This window comes from Homarus americanus, unplaced genomic scaffold, assembly GCF_018991925.1.
Source record: "Homarus americanus isolate GMGI-L3 unplaced genomic scaffold, GMGI_Hamer_2.0 scaffold4896, whole genome shotgun sequence".
Taxonomy (NCBI): domain Eukaryota; kingdom Metazoa; phylum Arthropoda; class Malacostraca; order Decapoda; family Nephropidae; genus Homarus; species Homarus americanus.
Window position 1 is genome coordinate 2491526 of NW_024749657.1, and position 9467 is coordinate 2500992.

Sequence of the window (9467 nt, forward strand, 5' to 3'; positions counted from 1 at the left end):
TCACCTCACTCGCCTGAAGGGATTAGTACACCAATATGAACTTCCTACAGTGTTCATTTATAAGGAAAGCCAAGCTCTATCGAATATTGCTAAAACTGAGCCACATGCATCATTTACGTCATTCACCCATGGAGTCAAGCACTGCTGGAATTAACTGATGCGCACTATCCCCGATATCGGACCTCTCCTCCACCCTCTGAAAGAAGCCATCAGGGTTCCTTTAATTCCAATTCTAGTGAAAAGTCTTCACTTAACCCCAGCATTTAGGCCACTGCTTGTATTATTACCGAGACTGGGAGGAATGGGATTCACTAATCCAGAGGAGCTTGCTGCCACCGAATTTCAGAACTCTGACAAACTCACAGCAGCCCTCACTAAGCACATAGTAGCACAGAATGCAGCAAGTGAAGTGGATACTAACGAATTAAACAAGATTCGACGTTGCATTGCGACCAAACGGCAGCACACCAAAAGTGATGAACTTCAACAAATGATGCAGCAATTGTCAGAGATATTGACAGAAAAGTAGCTATACCGCAAGAGGTAGGCGCCTCGAACTGGATAACAACTTTACCGATACAGGCAAAAGGCTTCAACCTTAACAAACAAGAATTTGCAGATGCTATTGCTTCCCGTGCATGAGGCATGACGAAGTAAGGAATCTCACAGGGAATATGTTGAAGGAAATCTGCCACGACGTCACGGTGGGACCGACTCTCCCTCCACTCCATCCATTGGACGGTGAGAATCCCCCTCACAGGACCTCAAACACATCCAATGAAGCCTGTGTGGACGTCAGTGCTCGAGGATTCTGGACGCGGGGATGGCGAGCCTTCTTTAACATCAAGATTTTCGACCCCATTGCTGCATGTCAGCTTAACCTAGCTCTCGAGGCTGCACACAAGAACAAAACGAAGGACAAGAACAGGGCATAGCTGAGAGAATTCAAAATTTGGATCAAGGCAGTTTCACTCATCTGGTGTTCATAACCTCTGGTGGGATGAGGCCAAGTGCAAAATACTTCTATGCAAGACTGGCCAGAAGCCACATTGCGGCCTGGTTGAGATGTCGACTGTCCTTCTCTCTGCTTAGGTCTGCATTGCTCTGCTTCAACGGGAACGAGATCTTCGGCCCCAAAGCCAACAACAGTCACAGATATTGACTAAGAGGCAACAGTCTCTGAATGCTGTATAGATCTGCGGCTTAACTAACTCAGCCAGGGTGGCTAATTTTGTATTAGGATTTTACTTAATATTAAGGTAATTGTTCAAATTCTACGTGGTTCCTGACGGCTCAATGAAACACAGTCTTCACAGATGCAGTATACTGGGAGAGATCTGTACAGTGGTGCAGCAGGAAACAATCTGTATATGATCACGAAACCTCGTGCTCAGACATCCAACTTCATTCACACCGCTAGGTGGCAGCACTCATGCACGCGTCAATCACGCCACTAGAGGACAGCACTCGTGCGCACGCTTATTCACGCCATGCAGTGGGTCACTTGCTCGGCTCGTTCGCATTACATAAACCCCACACAGTAATAAAATGGTGGCGAAGGTGTGAGTATTGGGGGAGGCTGGAGGCCACGTTTATAAAAAAAAATTACTTCAAACACATCCAATGAAACCCGTGTAGACGTCAGTACTCGATGATTCTGGACGCGGGGACGGTGAGCCTTCTTTGACACGAGGATTTTCGACCCCATGGCCGCATGTCACCGAAACCTAGCTCTTGATGCTGCACAAAAGAGGAACGAGAATGACAAGAACAGGGAGTAAGGGAAGAGAGTTCAGAATGTTGATCAAGGCAGCTTCATTCTTCTGGTGTTCACAATCTCTGGCGGGATGGGACCAAGTGCAAGATGATTCTACGCAAGACTGTCCGAGGTGTTATCTGAACAGAAGCAGCAGCCCAGAAGCCACGTTGCACAGCCTGGTTGAGATGTCGACTGTCGTTCTCTCTGCTTACGTCTGCATTGCTTTGCCTCTGGGGAACGAGATCTTCAGCCCCCCAAGCCGACAACGATCGCAGATATTGCTTTTGATGCAACAGTCACTGAATGAAGCATATGGATGCGGCTTGACTAACTCAGCACAGCTAGGGTAGCTATTTTTGTTTTAGGATATTTAATTTTAAGGTAATGAAATGGCGGAGAAGGTGTGGCTGTTGGGGAAGGCTGGAAGCCACGTTAAAAAAATAGCCAGAACATCGGGTGTGTTGGGGTGCCTTCCCTGATTTAAAGTGTTATTGGTGGGGATATACTCAGTTTGTGGGAGCGAGAATTTCACAGTGTGTCGATGAATGTTGGATGTCACCTTGAGCATCATCGCCGACGGCTCTTCTCATTCCTTACGACATTAAACGCAAATATTGCTCGTGTTCACCGGCGATCTTCAAGTAAGCCTGTGAGTGTTTGAATGGTGGGTGGCTGGAGTTGCCAAGTGTCAGTGCCAGTGTGTCGATAGGCCTACCCTAGCAAGGGTGGCATTGCGACTCTCGCCCCTATGGGGCCAAGTGCCTCGCGCTTTCGGTCGCCTCAAGTAACGGCCACTCCATGTAGTGTCGGCTGACCAAGTGAGTATATATAACTAATGTTACATTAGCGAGACCATAGAAATGGTGGCTATCTCTACCAAAGTTACATAAACAAGTGTTAGGTGTGACAATTCTTGCTCCCAGTGGATTATTCTCATGTGTGGATTATCGCCCATATGGGGGGTGCCCGACACAACCACACGCGCGTGTATGCCCCTACTACTCGGACACCGCAGGCCAGGCCGTCACCTCTGTGCCTCATACGCATAAGATCTAGTTTCTTCGTCCGTATGAGCCCAATAGCAGAGGTCGGAGGCGGAAGTATCTGTCGCCCAAGGTGCTGGTCACTATGCCTGGCAACAGTCTTTGCTGCGTCTGTGCTAGCCCGAACCAAAACTGCACAAATTGTTTATGTGCGAGAAACAACCGACCATGTGTGGATTGCAGGAAGCTAGACCAGTGTCGGAACCCACGTCGCAGGGTGCCGACACAGGCGGCCACAGTGGATATCGCCGGGACCCAACCACCCGATGATATCCGAAATGATAGCAGTGAGTCTACTCAACCCGAAAATGTAGTACTAATAAATGCTGCTCCCTCAGTAGCAGGTGTCCACGAGGAGAATGAGAGACAGCCGCCTCAGTGGAATGGCATGTCGATGGAAAATGCAGGCGTATGGGTCAAAGAAACCTACTCAGAAATTGTCAAGTGGTCGCCCGCTAACTTATTTGAACCACCCAAGTGTGCGGCCACCAAAGAAATGATTCGGGAGATGACTTGCTTCATGACTGATTACACCCAGGACCGCTTCCTCGCCCCCCTAGCTCTTCAAATACTGGCAATAATACCACATCTATTTTGTCAGAGGACACACACAAAGGCTAAGCACAAAGAAAATGTGGCAGCAATGAAGAGAAGATTGACAATGTGGCAGACTGGGGCCCTAGATGACCTCCTATGTGAAGCAAGAACACTGCAGGAGAGACTAAAATCTACGGGTGACGGAAAGCAAAACACCGATGACGTGGCAAGAAAATTTGGAAACAAAATGCTTGTGGGAAAAGTGTCTCTCGCGGTAAGATCTCTCACTCAGGAATCTTCCGGTGGGGTGATGCCAATAAACAGAGAGACATTAAAACTATTGAAAGAGAAACATCCCCCTGCAAGTGAAGATGAAGGCATCAGGTTCCAGGGTGCCTATATCCCACCAAATGCTGTCCTGTTCGAGAAAATAACAGGAGAGATGGTGTGGAAAAAGGCACTGAAGACTCGAGGAGGAGCCGGCCCTTCAGGTCTGGATGCAAACGGTTGGAGGGTCATCCTCAGCACAAACAAGTTTGGCCCTGTAGCAAGCGATCTCTGCACTGCCATTGCCGCCCTTGCAAGAAAGCTTGCATCCTCTTGCTGCCATCACCTCCAGGCCCTGACGGCCTGCCGCCTTATTCCTCTGGAAAAGAAACCAGGATGTAGACCTATAGGGGTGGGGGAAGTGCTGAGGCGGATATCGGAAAGTGCATAATGGAGGTGGTAAAGGACGATGTCAGGGCAGCAGCAGGGAACCTACAAGTGTGTGCTGGCCACCAGGCTGGTGGGGAGGCGGCCATTCACGCCATGAGATTGATATTTGAGCAGCGTGATTGTGAGGCCGTTCTCCTGGTGGATGCTTCAAACGCATTCAACATACTTAACCGCAAGGCTGCACTGCACAACATCAAGATCAAGTGTCCTAGCTTTGCGATGTATGTTGAAAATTCGTATAGGAATCCATCAGACCTCTACATAGTAAACAACAAGGCTCTACGAGGTGATACCATTCTACAGTCGACCGAGGGAACAACACAGGGGGACCCCGTTGCAATGGCAATGTATGCAATAGGCCTATCAGTGCTCCAACAAGAAATAAAATTTGAAACAACTGGGGTCAAACAAGTGGCATATGCTGATGACCTTACAGGAGCAGGAAAAGTGGAGGACATCAAAAAGTGGTGGGACCTGGTTACATCGCGAGGTCCACAAATAGGGTACCACCCAAATGCCAGCAAATCCTTCCTCATCATGAAGCCAGATCATTATGATCGGGCATTGGAGGTTTTCGGCAGAAGTGAGGTCAAAATAACTAAGGACGGCCAAAGACATCTAGGCGCAGTAATTGGCACTACGGACTTCAAGACCGATTACGTAGCGGGAAAGGTGAATGAGTGGGTTAGCGAAATCCAAGCTCTATCGGAGATTGCTAACACAGAGCCACATGCGGCCTTTGCAGCATTCACCCATGGAGTCAAGCATCGTTGGAACTACCTGATGCGTACCATCCCTGAGATCGGACCCCTCCTCCACCCTTTGGAAGAAGCAATCAGTGTCAAGTTCATTCCCAAACTAGTGAAACACCCTGACTTAACCCTAGCAGAAAGAACACTTCTTGCACTTCCACCAAGACTGGGAGGGATGGGACTAACTAATCCAGAGGAGATTGCTGACTCTGAACATCAAAATTCACTTAAGCTCACGGCAGCCCTCACTGACCACATAATAGCCCAGAATGCAACAGGGGAAGTGGACACCAGCGAAGTAAATAAGATCCGTAGGTCCATTACAACAGATCGGCAGCACTGCCAAAATGACATGTTGCAGCAACTATTGCTGCAGGTTCCAGAAAATTTGACAAAAAAAGTAGCTATAGCGCAGGAGGTGGGCGCCTCGAACTGGTTAACTACGTTACCGATAAGGGCAAATGGTTTCAGCCTTAACAAACAAGAATTTACAGATGCCATTGCTCTAAGGTACGGTTGGCCAGTAGATGGTTTGCCCTCCCAATGCGTGTGTGGCTCTTCCTATGATGGCGATCACGCCATGGTCTGCAAGAAGGGGGGCTTCATATGCATGAGGCATGACGAGGTAAGGGATCTCACAGCAAATATGTTGAAGGAAATCTGCCGGGACGTCATGGTAGAACCGACCCTCCTTCCACTGGATGGCGAGATCTTCCAACACAGGACTTCAAACACATCTAACGAAGCCCGTGTGGACGTCAGTGCTCGAGGATTCTGGACGCGGGGACAGCGAGCTTTCTTCGACATCAGGATTTTTGATCCCATGGCCGTTTGTCACCGTAACCTAGCTCTCGATGCTGCACATAGGAGGAACGAGAACGACAAGAGAAGGGCATATGGGGAGAGAATTCAAAATGTTGATCAAGGCAGCTTCACTCCTCTAGTGTTCACAACCTCTGGTGGGATGGGCCCAAGTGCAAGATGTTTCTACGCCAGACTCGCGGAGTTGATCTCCGAACAGAAGCAGCAGCCCAGAAGTTATGTTACAGCCTGGATGAGATGTCGACTGTCCTTCTCTCTCCTTCGGTCGGCTTTGCTCTGCCTCAGGGGAACGAGAGCTTCTGCCCCTACTCCGACAACTGCTGCAGATATTGACTATGAGGCTACAGTCACTGAATGCCGCATAGATCTGCGGCTTAACTAATTTAACACAGATAGGATAGCTTCTTATGTATTAGGATATTTAATATTAACGTAAATAAATGGTGGCGAAGGTGTGGCTATTGGGGGAGGCTGGAGGCCACGTTAAAAAAAAAAAAAAAAAAAAAGTTGTAGCTCCTCTAGTGTTCACAACCTCTGGTGGGATGGGCCCAAGTGCAAGATGTTTCTACGCCAGACTCGCGGAGCTGATCTCCGAACAGAAGCAGCAGCCCAGAAGTTATGTCACAGCCTGGATGAGATGTCGACTGTCCTTCTCTCTCCTTCGGTCGGCTTTGCTCTGCCTCAGGGGAACGAGAGCTTCTGCCCCTACTCCGACAACTGCTGCAGATATCGACTATGAGGCTACAGTCACTGAATGCCGCATGGATCTGCGGCTCAACTAATTTAACACAGATAGGATAGTTTCTTATGTATTAGGATATTTAATATTAAGGTAAATAAATGGTGGCGAAGGTGTGGCTATTGGGGGAGGCTGGAGGCCATTTTAAAAAAAAAGTAGTAGTAGTAGTAGTAGTAGTAGTAGTAGTAGTAGTAGTAGTAGTAGTAGGTAGTAGTAGTAGTAGTAGTAGTAGTAGTAGTAGTAGTAGTAGTAGTAGTAGTAGTAGTAGGCTTATAAAGGTGGGGGAAATGGCAAGAAGAATTATCTGTTAACGCATTAGAGGTGGTCAATGATGATGTTAGGATAGCAGCAGGGAACCTGCAAGGTTGTGCTGGCCACCAGGCGGGAGGAAAAGCTGCCACAAAAAAGATATTTGAGCAGTTTGACTCGTAATCCCATCAAAAATAATCTTAATATGTAATTACAGAATGATTAAACTGAAATGTTTATAATATTATATATACTTATAGGAATGTAGTACATGTCAATGAACATTTACATTTTTCCCGACACTTTGAATAGCCTAGTCTGTCAAGTCATGTGGTCGCCTTGGGAATGTATTGTAGATTGTAGCCATATAATGTGACAACACTGCCCACGTGACCAGTAGGCTACTATGATCCCTCAGTTGCTTCTCCACCACCAGAGGCCCTTCGTGTTCTACCTCGAGGCAGTGTTTGGAGGCAAGTTATCAGCACTAAAGTATACTCCTGCGCTCTTGGATATTTTGCATTATTTACTGCCTATAAAGCTTGGCTTCACCCGTTAACCAATTTGATATATTCACTTCAATGGGCAGTGTTCAAGTCAAAGCTGAATTTTTCAGTTGATTCTTAATACGTAGATTCTATATAATCAAATGTTACTTAGTTTCTTGTAGCTGTAATCGTGAAAGTAATTGTAATCCAGGGAAATTATAATCATGTAATTATAATTGTAATCTAATGTAGAATATCAGTGTATTAATAAACCAAATAAAAAATATAGATACTTGAATTATGTGATCCAAACCTTAATCAATAACAATTGCTTTTGAACAGTTAGAACCGATTTTGTTCAATTTAGTATACTTGGATTGGGTCAAGGTCAGGTTAGGGTATAAGGAAAAACAGAGAAAGGGAGGACAGAGACGGGATAAGGGAGAACAGAGTAATAGGATAAGGGAGGACAGAGAGGGGAATAAGGGGAGACGAGAGAGAGGATAAGAGAGAATAAAGAGAAGGATAAGGGTAGACAAAAGAAAGAGGATATGGAAGAACAGAGAGGATAAGTGAAGGATGGGGAGATCGATTACGGAGGTGAAGGTAAACGAGGAACAGAATATAGGAAAGTAGGAGGATAAAGAAGGAATTGGAGGTAAGGTGAGATAGAAAAGGAAAAGTGGAGACTTATATTGTCACGCTATCATAATTTTTATTTGCTTTTCGTTTATTACTAATGGCATTATCCCCCCCACCCCCCTGCCTCCCTCCACCTCAGGCACCCCAGTAACTATGGAAACATTGACCTGTTGATTCCATGTGTTTACCGGTACCTAGCTACTGTCTCGACGCTCCCGGCACTGTTGAGATTGGAAGAGACAGGCTGACCGATGGAAATTGATCTTGAAACAGTTTATTTCGCCGGAGAACTACAGATACAAGTGGGCAATAACAAAATTGATATGGGTGAGCCAAGTGAGAGCTAAGCTCTGTAGTGGCTCACATATCTGTACATTTATCTCACGGAATATTATATAACATTTAGTATCATCTGTGTTACTACACGTATCGTGGTGTTGGTAATACATAATAGAATGTTGCCAATGACGGGCCCAATTTGTTATTGCCACTGTGACCGGGGAACGATAACCGCTGACCACCAGAATATTGACAGATGGAGTGTGTTGATTGTATGGTGAAGTCCGCGTGTTTTATTAGTTAATATATATATATATATATATATATATATATATATATATATATATATATATATATATATATATATATATTTCATTTTTAGTCCATATAACACGATTCTTGAACATATAATCAACGACCTCACCAGCCAGACTCGAACCCGACCTAATGCATGAGACCAGGGAACACTACCGACCATACCACAAGAGTACCAAAGCGCTCAGACTATGTGATATTTCACACAAAGCCTGTTCATCGAGCTGATGGCCGCGAACCTCCTTATTGGGAACCGCCCGCGGCTGCTTATGGATGCCGGGGTAGCACCTTTACCGAATCCAGCTGGTATGAAACATGAGGTACTGTATACTCATTTTTAGTCCATATAACACGCGGACTTGAATTCAGGAAATAACGACGTTGAAGCCAGCCAGGGATTCCGAACCCCACCTGGGTGCATGGGACCGAAACACTAACACCATACCACAAGAGCACATTAGACGAGGGACCCCTGAAACCTGCTGGTGAGGTCCTTATATAGTATATATATATATATATATATATATATATATGGTATATATATATATATATATAGAGTATATATATATATATATATGTGTATATATATATATATATATATATATACAGTTTTACTGTACAGTTGATATACAGTAACTTGATGAATGTGGTGAAACGATAGAACATGGGTTGTGTTAGTGAAACAAAGGGACACACATACGGTAGTCAGGTTCAAGATGGCAAAATATATAATTATTGCATTGGTAATTTCCGCCAACGTGACAATATACGATATAAGGTTTTCCAACAATGTTATAGTTAAAGTAAAAAAATTTAACATTTTCAATTTAGCAAATTGTTCGTTCGTGTAATAATACTATTATTTTTAATCTAGATCATTTGTCTGCACAACTTTCTGGGCACAACCAAGGGCTTTGTTTTTAGTGACGCCGGAAGCCCCCATAGTGTGTGTGACAATTCAAGTCTTGGTAAACAACATAATAAATTTATTTCATTGAGCTTCAAGAGTGAGTGAACACGAGTACCATTGTATTTGTGTTCGACCGCGTGGTCTTGTGACTAGTGTTGTCGCCCCAGGAGTGTACACAAATTAATAAAATAATAAAGAGGGTGAGCGACTGACTA